The 21,680-nt window shown below is 45.1% G+C and overlaps 1 protein-coding gene across 4 annotated transcripts in view; it reads left to right on the top strand.

Annotated features, from left to right (window-relative positions):
* The window catches only part of NEXMIF (neurite extension and migration factor), a 372,359-nt gene that overhangs the window by 96,738 nt on the left and 253,941 nt on the right, over positions 1 to 21,680 (top strand). The window contains exon 1 of one of the 4 annotated variants that reach the window (XM_081964317.1): positions 15,378 to 15,493. The exons of the other annotated variants lie outside the window; for them this stretch is intronic. The gene's annotated coding sequence lies outside the window, so the exon portion shown is untranslated. Of the gene's footprint in view, positions 1 to 15,377; positions 15,494 to 21,680 lie in introns of those variants that run through there. 4 annotated transcript variants of the gene reach the window in all.

Below are 21,680 nucleotides of genomic sequence, written 5' to 3'. Positions count from 1 at the left end.
CGAAGGAGAGGGGAGGAGCGATGGTAGCAGCCTTTACCTCTATTTTCATCATTGCCTATTAGCCCTGTTACTATCCCTGGTTTACCATCTATTTACCATCTATCGACCATCTGCTTTTATCGTCTCCCTACTGTTTTTCTACTGCCCACCCATCCTTTGACCATCTTTTGACCATCCTGTGACCATCTATAGACCATCTACAGACTGATGGACTGGTCTGCTACACCCATAATCCCCACCTAGGACTTATGGCCTTTTACCATCAGTATCCAGGCCCTGGCTCCCTATATCCCTCTGCATTTCCCTTTCCTCCTGGACTCAGTGCTGTATGCAGCACCTATTTTAACATCTTTGTAAAGTAATTTTAATATCTGTAGCACCCTCAATTCGATCTGAGGCCCTGCTGAACCATGGTTTATTTTTACTCTAGGGTAGACCTGATTTTATTGTGGGAGTCCCCCCTCTCGCAAATATGGCCCTCTGCCCTTTCAAGGGCCCACCTTGATGACGGATGTATTAATCCAGGGAGGTGGAAGAAGAGGAGGCTCCGGGGGTTTTTGTGTAAATGTTTTTTAAATGTTTTAATGGGATCCAGGGCGGGGGGTGGGTCTAGCCAGACCAGGAATAGGAGTAGAGCCAGACAAACAGGTGGGGCTGAGGAGGAAGGGAGCGGAGCGGGGGAGGGGAGTCAGTATAACGTTCCTTTAGAGGGTTCCTATATTCCAACGGTCGCAGGAAGGGGTAGATGCGAGGACAGAAGAAGATCCTGCAGTCGGTTGGGAGACCGGGGGCGTTGGTTACGCCCGGTCGTTTGTACCAACCCCCGCATCCTAGGTGGTCAGGGTTTACAGAGCCGTGGCATGAGACTGATGTTATGTAACGCAAGGTCCGTTGTTAATAAGGCCCCCCTCATCCATGATCTGGTTTCTGAGGGGGAGCCGGACCTTGCAGGGATCACGGAAACCTGGTTGGGCCACGAGGGGGGTGTGCCCCTTGTGGAAATGTGCCCACCAGGATACCGTGTATTCCATCAGCCTCGTGCCCGGGGTAGGGGTGGTGGGGTAGCGGTCATTATACGGGAAGCCTTGACACCGAGAGAATTCATCGTACCTCAGATATCCGGATGTGAGACTCTAGGTGTGAAATGGGGCCCAGGGAGTCAGTTAGGCCTGCTGATTGCATACTTGGCTCCTCGCTATGCTTCAGCGGCCCTGCCCGAGCTCCTCGAGGTGATTGCGGAGGTGGCAGTTGAGACCCCTAGACTATTAGTCATGGGGGACTTCAACTTGCCATCGACGGGTGAATCATCCGAGGTCGCTCAGGAGTTCATGGCTTCCATGACAGCCTTGGACCTGACCCAAATAATTCAGGGCCCCACACACGAAGGAGGACACATGCTGGACCTTGTTTTTATCTCTGGTCGATGGAAGAGCGATCTGGGAATAGGGGATCAGGTGATCACTCCCCTGTCATGGTCAGATCACTCGCTTCTCCGGCTGGACTTCCCTGATGCCACCCCCCATCGCGGGGAGGCGGAACCAGAGGATCTTAGATGGTTCCGCCCCAGGCGACTGATGGAACCACACAGGTTCCAGACGGAGCTTGGGCCACTTCCTGTTGCCCTGACCCGCTCCCGGATGGAGGACCTGGCGGCTGCATGGAACAGTGCGGCGGCCGGGGCCTTGGACCGGGTAGCGCCCTTGCGGCCTCTCCGGTGGCAGCGAACCACCCTGGCCCCTTGGTTTTCCGAGGAGCTGAGGGTGATGAAGCGCCACAAGAGACGCCTAGAGAGCAGATGGAGATCCTCTCGGGCCGAATCTGACCGAACACAGGTAAGAGCCCATTTACGGACCTACCTTGTGGCACTAAGGGTGGCTAAACGTCGATATTATGTCACCCTTATTGCGTCTGCAGAAAACCGCCCTGCCGCCCTGTTTCGGGTGACCCGCTCCCTCCTATCACAGAGGTCGCGGGAAGCCCCTTTACAGGGGAGGGCAGAGGAATTTGGGGAATATCTGCAGGACAAAATCGCTCAGATCCGGAGCGAATGGGTCCCCTTCAGTGATCGTGAGGAGACACCGGAGGCGAGTCTTGAGGTACCTATCTGGGAGGAGTTTGACTCTGTTGCCGCCGAGGATATGGACAGGCTGTGCGGGCGACTGCGGGCCACCACATGTTTATTGGACCCGTGTCCCTCCTGGCTTGTACTGGCAACCTGGGAGGTTACACGTGACTGGCTCCTGGGTCTGGTGAACGCCTCGCTGGAGGAGGGGTTCCTGCCAGCCTCCTTGAAGGAGGCGGTGGTGAGGCCCCTACTTAAGAGGCCTTCCCTAGACCCAGTTGAGTTAGCCAATTATCGTCCTGTCTCCAACCTTCCCTTTTTAGCGAAGGTTGTTGAGAGTGTGGTGGCGCAGCAGTTCCCTCGACACCTGGAGGAAATTACTTATCTAGATCCACGCCAGTCCGGTTTCCGGCCAGGCCACAGCACAGAGACGGCTTTGGTCGCGTTGGTGGATGATCTCTGGAGGGCGAAAGATGGGGGTTGTTCCTCCATCTTAGTCCTGTTAGACCTCTCAGCGGCTTTCGATACCATCGACCATGGTATCCTGTTGCGTCGGCTGGAGGGGATGGGGGTGAGGGGCACCGTTTTGCGGTGGTTCTCCTCCTTCCTCTCCGGTCGGACGCAATGTGTGTTGGCGGGAGAGCAGAGATCGACCCTGAGGCCACTCACGTGTGGAGTGCCACAGGGGTCGGTCCTCTCCCCTCTCCTGTTCAACACATACATGAAACCGCTGGGTGAGATCATTCGAGGATTCGGGGTTGAGTGCCATCTGTATGCAGATGACACTCAGTTATACATTTCTACCCCGAACCACCCCAACGAAGCCGTCGAGGTGATGTCCCGGTGTCTGGAAGCCGTGCGGGTCTGGATGGGCGACAACAGACTCAGACTCAACCCTTCCAAGACGGAGTGGCTGTGGCTACCGGCGCCCCGCTTTAGCCAATGTGTTCCATCTCTGGCCATTGGGGGGGTACAACTGATAGGGTACGCAATTTGGGCGTCCTCCTAGATTCCCGGCTGTCGCTAGATGATCATGTGACGGCCGTGGCTAGGGGGGCGTTCCATCAGGTTCGCCTGATGCGCCAATTGCGTCCCTTACTGGAGCGGGACGCCCTTTGCACAGTCACTCATGCCCTAGTGACTTCTCGCCTTGATTACTGTAACGCTCTCTACATGGGGCTCCCCTTGAGATGCACCCGAAGGCTCCAGCTGGTCCAGAATGCAGCCGCGCGGGTTATTATGGGGAGTACTAAGTACTCCCATATAACACCTCTCCTGCGCGAGCTGCACTGGCTACCTGTGACCTTTCGGGTGCGTTTCAAGGTGTTGATTGTCATCTTCAAAGCGCTCCATGGCTCGGGACCTAGTTATTTGCGGGATCGCATTCTACCCCATACATCCCTGCGACCAATCCGCTCTCACAGAGAGGGCCTCCTCCGGGTACCATCCGCTAAACAGTGCGGGCGGGCGGTGCCTAGGAGTAGGGCCTTCTCTGTGATGGGCCCAACCCTCTGGAACGACCTCCCCCCTAATATTAGAACCACCTCTGATCTCCGCTCCTTCCGCAAGAAACTCAAGACCCACCTGTTTCGAGTAGCAGGTCTGGCTTAATTACAACCATAATCGTAACTGCATTTAACATCTATTCAAACCTTCCTGGATGGCTTTTTAAATTTTATATTGGGGTTTTAATGGGTTTTAAAATTGTTCTTAATATTTAATTGGTTTTGGGATTTTATAACAGACCGTGTGTGTGAGTTGTTTATGTTGCATGTCTTATGTCTTATGTCATTTTATTGTTTTGATTACGAATGGTCTGTACACCGCCCCGAGTCCCTACGGGGAGAGGGGGCGGTCTATAAATTAAATAAACTATAAACTATAAACTATAAATTGTTCCTGCCCTTTGGCAGTCTTGTGTTCTGTTGGCTGAATATTCTTAATCTGCCAAATCAGGTTCTAACAGTGAAGTTAGGATTCAAACTGACTGTGCTATTATGCTAATTTTTTTTAAATAAAATTTGAATATATCCATTTATGAAGAACTTTGGACCCATTGCATCAGGATTGTTACAAAAAATATGGTTTTGTGTTTATCAGGTGCAAACATGGGAAGGTCTTTACTGTCCATAGAATAATAGAGTTGGAAGGAGGTTTGGGGGTCTTCCAACCTTCTGCTTGAGCAGGAGACCTTATACCGTTTCAGATACATGATTGTTCAGTCTCTTCTTGAAAGCCTCCAGTGATGGAGCACCCACAACTTCTGTTCCATTGGATGATTGTTCTCACCCTTAGGAAATTTCTCCTTAGTTGCTTCTCTCTTTGGTTAGTTTCCAACCATTGTTTCTTGTCTTGCCTTTAGATTGAACCCCCTCTTCTTTGGAATACTGCTATTATGTCATCCCTAGTCCTTCTGTTTGTTGGACTAGAGAAGCCCAATCCCTGCGACCGTTCATTGTATGTTTGAGCCTCCAGACCCCTGATCATCTTGGTTGCTCTTCTCTGCACTCTTTCTAGAGTCTCCACATCTTTTTTACATTGTGGTGACCAGAAAAGGATGCAGGATTCCAAAGGTGGCCTCACTAAGGCCTATTTCACAGGAATCTCCCCAGCCTTCCCAGGTTTGCCTGGGAAAGACTAGACAGGGCTCAAAGGCATTGGATGTGCGTGTGTGTCATGTCTTGTTCTCGATTGTTGTCACATAACGAGTCCAGGCTAATTTGCTGCTTGATCCCTTCTCTTGACTGGGACGGTTGCTCTCCAAATGTGTTCTTGCAAATCCAGTGGATCCAAAGGTTCTTCATAATAGGTCTCTTTCCAAGATTCCAAGAGGAAAGCAAAGTTTGGCTTTGTGAAAATATGAACAGTAAAGTAAGTCTTTCAATAGGGTTTTTCGTTGACAACTCAGGAAAGAACAGACCATAATTGTCTGTGATCATTCTTCCATCCATTGTGTAAAAACTGAACGGTTTTAACTTTTATGTGTCCCTAATTACTGTTGTAATTTATTCAGGTTTGTGATATATAATTTATTACTCTCTTTTTCTTCTCCATCTTTGCATTTTTGTGTTTTGTTCTTTTTTGTTGTAGTAGTACTACCAAAGCCATTTAAAAAAAGATGCTGTTACCCCTGGAATTGGAAGTCATTCTCTCCTATTTATCCTCCCTCGGAGAATCTTCCCTAGAACTTACGTGAATTTCCTCTACTGATGGAGAGCCTGTGTCCAGCCAGGTGGTTCTTTTGCTGAACCAAGAATTCCTGGGAATATTAGTTCGGCAATCTTTCAGAAAAATAAGCACAAATACACCTGATATCCTGGGGAGTGTCTCTCCTGCCTCTGAATACAGGCAGTCCTCGACTTACTACCACAATTGAGCCCAAAAGTTGTGTTGCTAAATGAGGCATTTGTTAAACAGGTTTTGCTTCATTTGCCACAGTTGTTAAGCGAATGACTGCAATTAAGTTAGTAGCACAGGTGGATCTGGCTTCCCCATTGACTTTACTTGTTAGAAGGGGACCACATGACCCCACCCCGATCACCTCACCCCGGGACTCTGCAACCATCATAAATATGAACCAGTTGCCAAGCGTCTGAATTTTGATTGTGTGACCATGGGGTTGCTGAAACAGTCTTAAGTGTGAAAAATGATGTCATTGTAACTTTGAATGTTCACTAATGAACTGTTGTAAGTCAAGGTCTACCTGTACTTTAGCCAGCTGAATGGAACACATTAGATCAGCCCCACCCCCTTCCCTTTTGAAATAGGAGGGAAAGAAAGCAGTTTGCCCATCTGGATAATAATGAAGTTGGCATTTATTAATATATTTGGAAAAGGGGTAAGAATGACTAGATAGCAAAGTCTGGGTTAATCCACCCCACCCCCCTCCTTTCCCATTTGGAGCCACTGATGCATGTAAAATGTAAAACTCCCTGATGCAAATCCCGAGAAATGAATTTTAAGAATTATGCTGATTGCTAAGCCGTGAGATAGTTTGTCAATTAAGCTGCATTCGATTGAGACAAGCAGTAAGTCCACATAACATGGAGATAAGATAGCGGGAGACAAGATAGCCGTCTCCCAATACTGGGATGGAGATGAGGGTGTGGATTTATCCCCTGTAGTGCTTAAGGGTAGAACCAGTGGTGGAATAGCAACAGCAATAGCCCTTAGGCTTATATTTCGCTTTGCAGTGCTTTGCAGCCCTCTCTAAGTGGATTACAGACTCAGCTCCTTGCCCCCAACAATCTGGGTCCTCATTTTACTGATCTCAGAAGGATGAAAGGCTGAGTCAACCTTGAGCCGGTTGGAATTGAACTGCTAGCATTGAACTGAATTAGCCTGCAATATTGCATTCTAACCACTGTGCCACCACGGCTCTTTCATGAAAGCGTTACAGAATAGAGAAGAAGAATGTCCAGGCTGTGAGACCTCTTAGGTCGGGAAACAGCTGCCCCCTAGAGTCAAGGAGGCTTCATCACTAGGTGTTTTTTTCAAGTAAAGATTGGACAGCTGTTGGTCTGGGACAATGAGAAGAAGAAGATTCCTGCTCTGGGCAGAAGGTTGGATCAGAAGAAATGCAAGGTCTCTAAACTAAACATTTTAGTTGCGCATCAGGATGCACTAATGGTTAAATTATGTGATGGTTAGACATTTTTTTAACTGGAGGACACAGATCCCTGGTTACAAAATAGGAAAGCTAAAACTGCTTGCTTCACTTTGGCTGGTTTTTTCCTTGCTGGTTTTAAGTAAGCCACAATTCTGAAATGATTCATACCTCCCTCATTGATGATTGTTTTATTCCGTAAGTACCCCATAATTGCAGCTTCTGCTGACATTTTCTAATTTTGTTACAAGGAAGTAAATATTGAGGCTTAGATACAAAGAATTCAGTGATGCTCCAGTGGGGAGGGTTTTCCAACCACAGTTGACTGCGAGGTTGAATCACTGGATGCCAGACCATAATAATACACGGCTACACCAATAGGTTGGCCGTCCACCCCCTCACCGTTCTGAATGTTGTTACAATAATACTCTCTTTTATTGTGGATAAACCAACCCGACCATCTTCCATAGGCATTGTTATGCCACCACAATTACGCATTGCAGAACGCTGCCAGCGGTGATGGGAACGAGATGCTGTGATGGATGGATGTCCTACCTCAACCTTATGCCCTCCAGATGGGTTGGCTGGTAATTGTGTGGGAGGAAGGCCGGTCCATCTGGAAGGCACCAGCTTGGATAAGGCTGGGGAGCTGATGGGTTGGGATCTCTCTTCTCTGCTGGAGTGCCAATACAGCTGTGCGCATTAAAATCAGGAAATGGGGGGTTGTTTTTTTCCCATCTGTACCATTTGGGTAGTAATTAATACTTAGCTGGCTGTCGTGTTCTTCGTGTCTGGGGAAAAAGGTGTGACCTTAAGCATGGTTGCTCTCCGACTTATCACTGTTGAACAAACAAGGAGTGAAGCATTTTGGCATCTTTTTTAAAGACATGCCCAGAAGAGTCATCTTCTGTGCGCAGATGTATGTTAAGCAATGGTGCTTTCTAATTCCAAGTGGCTGGCTGAAACACAATTTGGGGATTATGCCTTCAAGCTTGTAAGAAGGGGAGAGGGAATTTAAATGAGTTTGAACTTTAGCTGACTTCTATTTCCTGCCTCTATTTTTCCTTGAGGGGGACAAAACCCAGAGCAGAGCAAATGTTTGTGGGTGCATTTTGTCATGCCCCTGTTTCAGTTTTCAGTTGGGTGGGCTACCTTTACCATCCAGGCTTGGATAGCCTATTAAGAGTGGTAAAAGCATTTTTGAAAGGCCAAGTGGGAAAGATCAAAGGGAGCCTCAGAGCTCTGTGGAGTCCATCAGTTTTTGTTTTTTTAATTACAGGTAGTCCTCGACCTACAACAGTTCACTTAGTAACCATTCGAAGTTACAACAGCACTGGAAAAAGTGATTTATGACCATTTTTCACACTCGTGACCATAGCAGCATCCCCATGTCACGTGAATAAAATTCAGATGCTTGGCAATTGACTCATATTTATGTGCGGACCCTTGTGAGTATAAATGATGGGGCACATAAAAAGAAATAATCTGGGATGCTCTTTGTCTTCAAGAAGATGGTGGTCCCATTGTTAGAATGCAGGAGAACTCTTCAAGGTCTCATCCACAAACACCAGCATCTCATAAGATTTCTCCCATTATTACATTGTCTACCAGTGAGATGCTATATTGCTAATGTCTGCTGGAGATGGAGTCTCACCAAGGAGACTTATCTATTTGAAGGGCTGTGGAAGACCCTGCCCCACTCCTAAGCAACATTCTTCAACCTTGGCAACGTGAAGATGGGTGGACTTCAACTCCCAGAATTCCCCAGCTGGCTGGCTGGGGAATTCTGGGAGTTAAAGTCTTCCCATCTTCACGTTGCCAAGATGGAGAAACACAGCTCTTGGGACTGCTTCTTGCACCCTGTGGCATCCCATCGTGATTCCTTTTTCATTTCATGCCAGTTGAAATGTGAATCCTTCATTTTCACAAGCAGCAGCAACCAACACGTCTGCACTGAATTTGTATCCTGTGTACAATGAAGGAGTCAGCTGAATGTGGGAATGCAGTGCTTTGGGGTGTTCATTACTAGAAGACGTTCTTGGCTCCAAAATTAAGTGAAGTGATGGCTCCAAAGTGGTGAAACCAATAGTTTTGTTTGTGTGTGCAAAAATTAGGAAAAGCTGTACAAATGCTTGAAATTTCAGACGATTATTAAGATTTTGGCTCCAGGGGATCAGTCAGCTGAGAACTTGTGAGAATAAAGATACTGTATCTCCAAAAGTTTCAGCTTTTTAAGATATTTATTTGTTTGTTTGTTTGTTTGAATTTGAAATTGAATTTGAAGGAAGAATGATCCCATCTTGGGCTATAGCTGGTTTCTGAGGCCTTGGCATTGCTGAGCATTGTATTAAGCAGTAATGTGACTTGCTGGGGGTTGAGCCTAAGACTTGGCTGCATTTACACCTTAAAGATTTGGGTTGGGGTTTGTTCAGCCTGCTCCAGTCACTGCATCCTGTATGCTGTGGCGTAAAGCTTAGCATGCATGGATTCATGCAGTTGGGATTTATAAACCTTGGTTTTAATGCAAGCACGCACATAGCCAATGCAAGCAAAAAACTAAGTGCACAGTACCAAGCCACAAACCATGGTTTAGAAGAGGAGTAACCAGTGTTGTAGCCTATAGGCAGAGGCCTGTCCCCAACATCCCAAGATTGCACCACTGAAATTCACCTAAAAGTTTGCAGTTTGAAATTTGTAGCATTGCCTGTTCGCTGGAATGACAGCCCCCCCCCCCCCCCCCACAAAAAAAAAATCTGAGTTGCTGCCAGATTACAAATTCCTGGAAACTATTAAAAAGCTGATTGTTCTCCTGGGCCATCAGTTAGGATGGCTGAGGTCTCTATTGGTGGTGGTTGGGTTTTTTTTGTGATACCAAGGTAATCTTCTGATTGGCTGTTGAAATAGATAAATGATAGATAGATGATAGACAGATGGATAGATGACGATATCAATGGCTAGATAGATAGATGGATGGATGGATGGATGGATGGATAGATGGTAGATAGATAGATAGATGGATAGATGATAGATACATGATAGATAGATAGATGGATGAATCTAGATGGATGAATGGAGATAGAGATGGAGACAGAGATATAAAGATTGGTAGATATAGACAGACAGACATATAGATTAGTTGTTCCCCTTCTCTCCAAATCAGTGTTTCTCAACCTTGACGACTTTAAGTCCTGTGGACTTCAAGTAGCCAAGGTTGAGAAACACTGCTCTAAATAAAATGAATAAATAATACCCCCACCCCCATTTGCTACTGAATTTTAGCATTGGAAATTTGTGCCTTTTGGGGAGAATTTGGGGGATTTTCACTCTGAAACTTTCCCCTCAAACCTTGAAAAGTGGGCTAAAAAACCTGCCCCCCCCATTCCTAGGACGTCACAATTATTTTGGTGATTTCCCCTGCAGCAGCCTGGCTGAGACACCCCCCCCCCCAAAAAAAAACAACCCTTGCCAATTGCCCACCCTGCCTGTGGAACTGAGAAGCTGGTAAGATAACATCCAGCCATTTTTATTTGATACTTTGTGATTAATCAAACCATGATCGCTTGTAAATTTAGCCTGTGTTTTTCTGTTTGTCTTAATCGGGGATTGTCAATATAGGCCTGTGATTTTGGTGAATAAAAAAAAAATCAGGCCCAAAGTGGGAAGCTGCCAAGGGCGAAGGAAAAACTTCTCATTCCTGAACTCCTAAGAATTTACTTTGGGTTCTGAGTGCAATGAATTTTGCACATAATTGATGGTGATTGCAATGTATCACACAAAGCCATCTGTAGCAAAACTCTGGAATGCTCCTTCCTTGTGATCTAGTTAGAATTCCAATTGCACCTTTGGCCCACAACTTTCTCATGAATGTCACACAGAAATATTCAGCACAATGCAAGAAGACAATGCATCTCCCCACCCTCTCTCCACACACATTCGCGGTCCTCCGTTGGGTGTCCACTCTTTGTCAGGCTGGTTTCCTGGCAGCAATTCCCACAAGCTCAAGCAATAAACTAGGATTTCAGCCAAAGTAAATTAGCAGCGTGGAGAAAAATCTTGGTTCCCAAAGCCAAACATTTCAAAGGCCTCCAGGCATCACTTGTTGGCAAGGCTTGTGCGATGTCTTTGGGTAGAACAAATGGACGCCCAGATCTACAGCTCTTTGCTGGTCTCGGAGAAAATGAAAAGAGCTTTTGGGGATGAGGTGAGAAAGTGCCATAGAAACCACCCTGTGGCTATACTGCTTTTCTGGGTCTCCCACCTCCATTTTTGCTCAGGAAAGAACTACAGGGAGTCCTCGATTTAGGACCACAATTTATCCCAAATCTTCTGTGACTAAGTGAGACATTTGTTAAGTGTGTTTTGCCCATTTTATGGCCTTTCCTGCCACAGTTGTTAAGTGAATCTGGCTTCCCCATTGACTTTGCTTGCCAGAAGGTTGCAAAAGAGGATCACATGATTCCTTGGGACACTGCAGTCATCATAAATATGAGCCAGTTGCCAAGTGCCCGAATTTTGAATATTTGAGTGTGAGGAGTCTAATATATTTAGTGCTTCAAGATTTGTTTCAGGATGGTGCATACTAGGATGTGTGTGGATATTGTGGTTTGGATTAGCTACAGTTTCCTTTCTTCCCATGACTTCTGCTTCTCTCTCAGATCAGTCCCAGTTTAGTAGGTCAGTACAACATGAAGGTCTAACGCACCTTCCCAATGATTAGTTGAAATAAGCCTGTATCATAAACTATGATTGGGAGTTAGCTTCTTTCAAGACGTCGTCTGTAAAATTAGCAACAATTTGCTTGGGTTGAGATAACACTAATGATGGTTAGCGAATGTGCAAACTTAAAACTCGTTGTGCAGGATTCTCATTACGCTAAAAGATGTATTGAAAATTGTGCAGAAGAAGCATTTGTTTCGTTCAATTTGGCTTCAGATTGTCAGGTTGTATTTCTGGATCAAATCCACAACTCTGTGCTTGGAGCAGAGAGCCAGGGAGCTATGCAGAGGAAGATGTTGGAGAGCAGCAAAGAGACCCCAAGTCCTCCTCAGCCACAGAAACTCCTGGTGCTTGTTGGGACAATGATTTACTCTGGGCCCACCCTACCTTCCCAGAGGGGGATTGTGTTAGGTATTGTACTGCACTTAGAATCAATCAAATCTTCATTGTGCTCCTAGACCAAGCATAAGCAAGCTAGGATACAAACACCATTTTTTAAACAACTAAAAATATTAAAAATTTAAAAACACAAATAGAAAGAATAATAATGAAAAAGCTAAAATATTAAGACAAAATTATACAAAATTTAAAAACATAAAGATACGTTTAAAAAGCTAAAAACACATATAAAAACAAGCCTAAAAATCTATACGAAGGGACAAAACAATAAAAAAGTCAATATACTGCTAAATCTATAACAAATTTCACACTCTTAATGAACAAATCAAATACTCACTGAGACTGGTTTGAGGCACAGGTGGTTTTCTGATGGAAAACCTGGCCACATTGTGTGTCATAGCACAGGTGATGCCTGCAAGCACCTGGGAGATATAGAATCACCCTGGCCGCTCTGGGCCTTGATGAAGCATTGGTGAAAGATAGCTAGTGTGAAGGCCTCTCAATCCAGGCTCTGGAGGACACATGCTTGGACATTTTGTGTGTCCAGAGTCCCTGGGATGTTTTCTCTCCAGGGAGGATATTTTTCTGTACTGGCAGCTGAGGGGGGGAGGGCAGGACACACCCAGAGTGACAGACCCTCCAAGGCCGGGTACTTTGAGGTTGGTCAGGCAACATCGTAGGAGAAGCAGAGTAGTTGTGGAAGCCCACACTGGCATTCATGGTTGGGGAGCTGGTAGCTCCAAGTGGCGCTCGGTGTCTACTGCACGCTGCTTAAGAAGAGTTTTGGCTTGGTCCTATCCCACTCTGAGTAGAGGACCTGGAGAGAAGCCAAGGATTGCAAGAATTTAGCAGCTACTGCCCTTAGATATAGGCTCATACTGAATAAAAATACCTTTCTTGTGTATGCCTAAGAATGCGGCTTGGACTTTCATAACACTGATATTATTTTGCTAAGATTACTACACTGAGTCTTTTGATTGAGGCATCTTGCAACACTGTGAACTGGCCATGCGTAAGCAGATCTCGCTTGTCCTTTTTTTAACTTCCACATTTGAAAAGGAGAAAACAACACGTAAGGGTTCCTCCTCCCACTAACAGTTGTCCACAATTCTTCCCTGCAGCAATCCAACTCACTCACTCAATTTTCTCCTTTATTTTTCTTCTCCTTCATATTTCTTAGCTGTTCTCTAATAGCTTCCCAGGCATACAGACTTAACGCTATGTTACTTTGGGTCATAAATCTTTGTACGCACACACAAACACACAAACAAACACACACACACACACAATAGAGGTCAACCCTTACTTCTTGCAGGAGAGGTTCAGAGTGTTTCAAATGAATGGCAAACTCTTAAAGAATCAGAAGAAACTTGAAGGTTTGCAAATTTAAAAAAAGGGGGGGGGATAAGACTTTTGGTCACATGCTTGGGCTGCCATCTTGGTGTTTTTGAGCCGGCTATCTCTTTCCCATCTCCCTGCACCATTTAACATTAGCAAATAGTTTTGCCTTTTCTATGATGGGATCATGCCATTGAAGCTACCTTCTCCCTCCTTTGTATAGTTTAGGATTGAAGCCTAACATTTTATCCCAGGCTTTTTGAATATTTATGTTCTTAGTCGTTATGCTTGTAATTGACAGATTGAGTTGCATTATTTGGAATGTTTATAGCCTGTTCCTACTGGGGGGAAAAACTCCCTAACAGACAAAATTAATAATTCAGATTTGTTTTCATAATCCGTACTTTGCAACGGTTTATTGTAAGGTTGTTCTTTGTGGGAGAGGATCCCAGCACTCTCAGGAGCAATGTAGTTGTAAGAATGCAGTCAGCAAGTGAAATAAGACAAAGTAAAACAAATCCTGATTTTTGATCAGTTTTCAAAAGGCAGACATAGAAGGGATTTTAGGAATATTCCAATTTTCAATATTTGAGGGGCTGCCACAAAGAAGAGGGGGCCAACTTATTTTCCAAAGCACCAGAACAGGTGGCCTTCAGAAGTTGTGGGTATTCCAACACTGGAGGCTTTTATGGACAGCCATTGGTCTGAAAAAGTATAGGGTCTCCTGCCTGAGCAGGGAGTTGGACTAGAAGACCTCCAAGGTCCCTTCCAACGCTGTTATTCTGAATGATACTTCCTTTTAGGGCACCAAAGCAGATTCTTGAAAGCCTGACATAGATTGTCACTTCCCACGCTGATTATAGCAAAGAATATCCAGTTGGGTTATTTGGCGTTGCTTTCTCACGCTTCCTTATATCTCTGGGTTGTGTAATCTCTTATCTGTCCCTTTAGATGGCCTATAAACCTTTTTATAGGTTGCCCTTAGCTTACGATGGAACAGGGACTAGAATTACTGTCACTAAGGCCACAGTCGTAAAGCAAGACTGTGACACACAATCCGTAACCCAATTAATGGCAATTCCATTTGACAACATGAAGCAAGGAGTGCGTCAGTCATTCAGCGAGGACCTCATGCAGCTAGCAACTTCCGACTTCTTGCTGGCTTGTCCATTGACTTCGCTTGTGAGAAGCCAGCAAGGAATGTCGGAAGTTGTAACCACCTGACCACCAGGTGCTTGGAAATCTGAGCTTCTTTCTAACAACTGGGGCGGTGATGGGATTTCACTGCAGGGATGACAACCAGAACTCCCCTGAGTCCCCCTCATTCAAATGGTTGCCGCATGAACGGATGTAAGCTGCCGCCTGCCAGTCTATCCTCTGATGATGTTATTTTCAGAGAAAAAAGCCTGAGATTCCAGCTTGCCATGTATAAAAATACCCCACTGTCCATATTGATTCAAATGGGCTGAACTTATTTCATGTTTACAATTTCTCTTTTAGTCTCTTTGATATGCGCACTAGATACAGATGACCTAAATCTAGATTGGGAACTGTGCACACTTTGCAATAAAATTCTAATTTTGCACTAAGGTGTTTGGATGCACACACAGGCCACCTGGGTATAGTATGTGGTGTGGATTACAGATCTTTTAAATGACACAGTCCTTCTGAGCAATATCTGAATTACATTTGTGCAGAAAAAAAACCCAACCAATGTGATTCCCCTTGTTTCTTATTTTGATGTTTATAGCGAGTGCCAAGGATATATGAATAAAACCGATGGTGCTTTTGTGAATTGCTCTGGAAATTTTGTGAAGAAAATTGTGGTACCCAGCTTTATTTATGCAGGAAAGATTAGGAGAATAAATGTGCTAGTGGTTTGGGTGTTTTCGTACAGCAGAATGAAACCGAGCATTTATCTCTCTGCTAATCTTAAATATGTTTTGTGTTCTTCACCGCAATTGTTCCTTTTTGCAATAGTCAGGCCCCAAATTTATAACAATTTGTCTAGCTGCTAGTGGGGATGTCTGCATGTGTGTGAAAGAATGGCAGATCAGGGATGAAATGTAGAATATGCTATGTCTCCTGCATTGGCACAGGTAGTCCTAAGAACACAATTGGGGTCAAAATTGCTGCTGCTAAGGCAGTTGTTAAGTGAGTTGCACCTTTCTGCCATCTTTGTTAAGTGAGCCACATGGTTATTAAGTGAATCTGGCCTCCCTTATTGACTTTGCTTATTGGGAGCTGACTGGGATAGTTGCAGGAGGTGATTATATCACCCGTGGATGCTGCAACCGTTGTAAAGACATGCTGGTTGACAACTGCCTGAATTTTGATCACATGGCTGTAGGAACTCTGCAATGATTGTAATTGTGAGTACTGCTTATAAACCATTTTTCATTACTTATGTAACTTCAGTCACTAAACAAATACTTGTAAATTGAGGATTACCTGTATCTCCTACTTAGCATTTTATAAATAGCAATACAGGTGAAACTCGAAAAATTAGAATATTGTGCAAAGGTTCATTTATTCCAGTAATGCAACTTAAAAGGTGAAACTAATATATGAGATAGACTCATTACATGCAAAGCAAGATAGTTCAAGCCATGATTTGTCATAATTGTAATGATTATGGCTGACAGCTCATGAAAACCCCAAGTCCACAATCTCAGAAAATTAGAATATTGTGAAAAGGTGCAATATTCTAGGCTCAAAGTGTCCCACTCTAATCAGCTAATTAAGCCGTAACACTTGCAAAGAGTTCCTGAGCCTTTAAATGGTCTCTCAGTCTGGTTCAGTAGGAATCACAATCCTGGGAAAGACTGCTGACCTGACAGTTGTGCAGAAAACCATCATTGACACCCTCCATAAGGAGGGAAAGCCTCCAAAGGTAGTTGCAAAAGAAGTTGGATGTTCCTAAAGTGCTGTATCAAAGCACATTAATGGAAAGTTATGTGGAAGGGGAAAGTGTGGAAGAAAAAGGTGCACAAGCAGCAGGGATGACCGCAGCCTGGAGAAGATTGTCAGGAAAAGGCCATTCAAAAGTGTTGGGGACTTTCACAAGGAGTGGACTGAGGCTGGAGTCAGTGCATCAAGAGCCACCACACACAGACGGATCCTGGACATGGGCTTCAAATGTCGTATTCCTCTTGTCAAGCCGCTCCTGAACAACAAACAACATCAGAAGCGTCTTACCTGGACTAAAGAAAAACAGACCTGGTCTGTTGCTCAGTGGTCCAAAGTCCTCTTTTCTGATGAGAGCAACTTTTGCATCTCATTTGGAAACCAAGGAACCAGAGTATGGAGGAAGAATGGAGAGGCACACACTGCAAGATGCTTGAAGTCCAGTGTGAAGTTTCCACAGTCTGTGTTGATTTGGGGAGCCATGTCATCTGTTGGTAGACTGTGCTTCCTTAAGTCCATAATCAACGCAGCCATCTACCAGGAGATTTTGGAGCACCTCATGCTTCCTTCTGCAGATGAGCTTTATGGAGATGCTGACTTCCATTTTCCAGCAGGACCTGGCACCTGCCCACACTGCCAAAAGCACCAAAACCTGGGTCAATGACCGTGGGGTTACTGTGCTTGATTGGCCAGCAAACTCGCCTGACCTGAACCCCATAGAAAATCTATGGGGCATTGCCAAGAGAAAGATGAAAGACATGAAACCGAACAATGCAGAAGAGCTGAAGGCCACTATTGAAGCATCCTGGTCTTCCATAACACCTCAGCAGTGCCACAGGCTGATAGCTCCCATGCCATGCATGGATCTCATATATTAGTTTCACCTTTTAAGTTGCATTACTGAAATAAGAAGTTTTGCACCACATTCTAATTTTTCGAGTTTCACCTGTAGAACTTAGACTTATATACTGCTTCCCTGTGCTTTACAGCCTTCTTTAAGCGGTTTGCAGAGTCAGCATCTTCTCCTAACAATCTAGGTCCTCATTTTACCAACCTCAGAAGGATAGAAGTTTCAGTCAACCTTGAGCCGGTCAGGATCAAACCCCTAGCAGTGGGTTGAATTTGCCTGCAATACTACATTCCAACCACTGCGCCACCCAGGACTCTTATAATGTGTTAAGATCTTTGAGCCAGAAAGCACAACAATAAAACACAGAGAACTCTAATTATTATAAAACTTTTTTAAAAAAGTACACAAAATGCATTATTATAATAATGACTTGCCAGCATTGGCAGGAGTATAGTTTACTTTTTCTTAGTTCCTTGATTTGGGCATTTTGTTTTCTTTGATTGTTTATCTGGTGTTAATCCCTGCTTATATAGTTTATGTTGGTTGCTGGAGAGGATGTATTTTGGTCTTTTTGTTTCCTTCTTGGCTTTTTTATTGTATCTTTCTGAAGGGTTTACAAATGTTTAAACATTTTAATCTTTCCTGTTGTGTTGTTACTGCTCTCCAAGTCACTGGAAGGGAGCAATTTCAAGCACAGTTTAGAACAGGGGACTCCAAACTTGGCAAATTTAAGACATGTGGACTTCAACTCCAGAATTCCTTAGTCCCATGGAGGTTGAAGTCCACAAGTCTTAAAATTGCAAAGTTCAGGGTCAAAACTGCTTAAAAACAGAGGAGCGATTATTCTAGGACAGGGCTCTCAAACTCCTCTAGGCCCATGGGCTGAATCCAGCCTGTAGGGTGATTAAATCTGGGCCGCAGGGCTGGACTGGAAATAGTGAAGGACCAGCGTGCAATGCCTCTGGCAGCCAAAATGGGGCATGGGGGCCTCATGCGTGGCACCCCCGTGACCCATTTTTGGCCTGGAAAGCCTGCAGAACTCTGCTGGAGAAAAGAATCTGGAACCCACCCCTGGTCTTGTCCACCTGCTCGAACAGTTGAGGAAATAGGATCTGCCTTTAAATCCATTGATCACCCAGTTCTTCTTCCTTCCCTGTGTGACGTTCTTACTCACATGTTATAAATCCTAGCATACATTCTCCTCCACCTCTGTTTGTAACTAAACAGTCCCGCTTCTTAGTTTATAATTTTTCGTCACTATTATTGCTCTTCACTAAACTTCCTGAGAGTGTGGTACCCAAAATATAACATAGAAGGCGGGGGGAAGGGGGAACTGATAAAAGCAGAATATAGGTAGTCCTTGACTTACAACCACAAATTTCTGTCCTACATCATGATGGTTGTGAGCCGAAACACCCGTGTGACAAAGCCAATTTTACAACAAATGCTGTGGCAGTTGCTAAGCGAATTCATAAAGTGATCACTACTATCTTTGAGTGAAGTCCATTATCTGCAATGGGCCTTTTTGCCGGAAACCAGAAGTAAATGCCATTTTCCCACAAAAAAAGTCATAAATTGTTGTCTCCTGACTTTGGGAACCTTAAAGATGTGCATGTACATGTGGGCTGGTTGCCAAGGGCCCAAAATGGGATAATGTAACCACCATGGGGGGGGGGGCTGTCAGAACTTCGAATTCAGATCTTTTGGGAGGCCTTTTGGGAGGCCCAACTTCAGATGGTCGCTAAGCGACAAGTCATAAATCCAGGACTACCTGTAGAGTGGGATTATTGTTTTCTCCTAGGGCATTTCTTGTGCCACCTGATTTTATGTCACCTGCACATCTGACAAACTCTTATTTCTTCATTTAGACTCTTCTTTCATTTCGTCATCCAAGTTACTGATGAAAATATTGAATACCGGCTGATTCGGACTGATCTTTGTAGCACCCCATCTTCTACCTCCTCAGTTTGAGGAGGGACGGTGAAGATGCAGGGCTTCTCAGGCGCTCTGTATCCATCTAATCTCCATGCCACCCTGCCAACATTTAAGTTGCTTGCTAATCAGCATGGCAGAAGGTTATCTGTCAGATGCTTTGATGAAGTCAAGGTATATTATGTCCACAGTATAAACGCAATTGATTCAGGACATTCTCTGAATAAAAGATGAGATAACATTTATCTAGCAGGATTTGTTCTTTGACAGAGCCACACTGGCTTTATGGCTGATTTACTGTAAAATATCCTACGTTGATTGGGAAGCACCTGGAAGAGGATGTGGTTTTGGTTGGTTCCCAAATCTTCCCAGGTGTTGAGATCAGAATGTTTGGTCTCCAGGCTTCTGGATCTTTTCTCCCCCCCCCTCCGACCTCCCCCCCACCATTTGATGATAGGAGCAGATTTTCTCTTCTCTGCTCACCTGGCTCTTCATTGGTCCTCCAGGGTTTCTCAAAGGCAGCAGAGGCTCATTTGGACAAGTGTCAACTAGTTCAGGGGTCTCCAACCTTGGCCCCTTTAAGACTTGTGGACTTCAACTCCCAGAATTCATGCTGGGTGAAGAATTCTGGGAGTTGAAGTCCACAAGTCACTTAAAGTGGCCAAGGTTGGAGATTCCTAAGCTGAACTAATTCCAAATGGGTAGTTAGACTCTGGCCATGTTTGCCTTTTCAGTCCTCCCCCTGATTTGGGGTTGAAAAAGCATGAACTTAAATTGGGAGTTGAGAAGTTTAATTCTTCTCAGCCGTTGCCTTTTCCGTTGACCAATTGATATTTGGATTCTTTCCTTTTTTCCCTTTCCTTTCAAACCTGGTCTAAGGAAACCCCTTTCCATTGTTAGCATCTCTTGCTAGCCTCAGCTCAATTTTTAACTGGTGCTTTCCTGACACCTGCTGTTCAATCCTGGGTCCCCTGTCTGAGCTTTTCTTTTGGGGCTCCCGCCACCCTCTTTTCATTTCTTACACATTTCTCTGTTTTGTCTTCAGATGCTCCCTGAGCCCCCTGTGCAACCAGAGTGCTTCCCCCCCCTCTTTCCCCGGTCCTCCGTGTTTCCCCTTCATCAGAATAGCTGTCAGTGGTGCTTTTAAAAAAGATCTTTGCCCCCCCCCCCCAAGATCTCTTTTTCCCTCTGTTTCTCTCCTTACTCTGCTCTTGTTTCTTTTTAAAGAAAAAAAAGATCCTCCGAATTTTGTGGTCACTTTCTCTTCATGTCCCTGTTTTTCGTGCACTTCTGCAAGTGCCAATATATGGCAGTGTGGAAATGAGACATTTTAGGAAATATTAAAAGGACAGAATATTTCCCCTAAAAGGGAGGCAGAAATTCACACACACCCCACACACACCTTTGTTAATGGACCACTGAGGCCTTGGCCAGTGATGCCAAACTTTCTGCCATTGCGTACCAAAAGCGTGGGGAGCATGGGGGGCTCACACCCAAAGTTTTATGCACCCTCCCTCCACGCATGCATGTGTTCCCCCCCGCTCCCTCTGCTTTTGGCACGCGATGGCATAGTGGACCCATTTTTCGAAAACGGCCTTCCCCACCCCCCCTGGAGGCCGAAAACAGCCTGTTTCCCAACTTCTGGTGGGCCCAGAAAGCCCGAAAATCAGCTGGCTGGTGAACGCATGCTGAGCTCATGTGCCCACCAAAATGGCTCTGCGTGCCACCTGTGGCACGTTTGCCATAGGTTCGCCATCATGGGCCTAGGTCAGTCTATTCTACATAACAAAGATCTATCTCCTTCAGGCAGAGCCATAATAGGAATTTCTCAAAGCCTTTTCATTACATCATCACCCAGCAAGAGACAACCAAGTCTGGGACTCAAGACAGCCTACAGAGTTTCCCCTGCATGGCCCCATGGGAGTCTGACAACCAATCAGAATACAAGCTCAAATTCAAAAGCCCAGAGAGGGCATAAAACCAGTGAGGGCGCTCTCTTCCCTTTTTTGCCCACCATTAATGTCCACCATTAAAGCCATCTTTCCAAGCAGCCTCCATGCTTCCAGTGTCTTTTTCCCCACTTGGAACTGAACCCAGGTGGACGTTTCTCCCAACAGTAGCCAGAGCCTCCATCTCTCCCTGTTGAAAAGAGAGCAGCCCTTAGATTGCAAAACGTGTGACCAGTTCTGTGCATTTGCACCATTCATACAGATGCCATCTTTCCAGATCTTTAGCAAAACTACGAAGCCCACACAGCTGAGGATGTCGCTGGCAGGGGGGAAAAGAGTTTATTGATCTTGCTTCTCAAGTTTTGTCTCGGTAATTGTCCTGTCATTCTCAGCCCTTATTTTTTTTAAAAAAGGAATACAAACAGTCCTCAACTTGCAACCACAATTGAACCCAAGATTTAGGTTGTTAAGTGAGACATTTGTTAAGTGAGTTTTGCCCCATTTTGCAACCTTCCTTGCCTCAGTTGTTAAATGAATCCGTGCAGTTGGTAAAGTTAGCAACCCCTTTGTTAAGTGACCCTGGTTTCCCCCTTGACTTTCCTTGTCAGAAGGTTGCAAAAGGGATGACGTGACTCCAGGACACCGTCACAAAGATTATCAACCAATTGCCAAGCATCTGGATTTTGATTATGTGACCATGGGGATGCTACAAGGTCGTAACTGTGAGAAACAGTAATAAGTCACTTCTTCCAGTGCCGTTCTAACTTCAAATGGTCACTAAACAAACTGCTGTTAAGTCAGTAGTTTCTGTTGGTACTCTTGATATTTTATTGCAAACCATGATAATATGCTTGAGGTGTAATAAATAAAAACAGCAACATGGCTGGTAGGGTAGAGATTTTGAGTCTCCCCAGAGAGCGG

Source organism: Natrix helvetica (genome assembly GCF_964273705.1).
Source record: "Natrix helvetica genome assembly, chromosome: 11".
Lineage (NCBI taxonomy): Eukaryota > Metazoa > Chordata > Lepidosauria > Squamata > Natricidae > Natrix > Natrix helvetica.
This window is presented reverse-complemented; position numbering and strand designations above follow the sequence as displayed.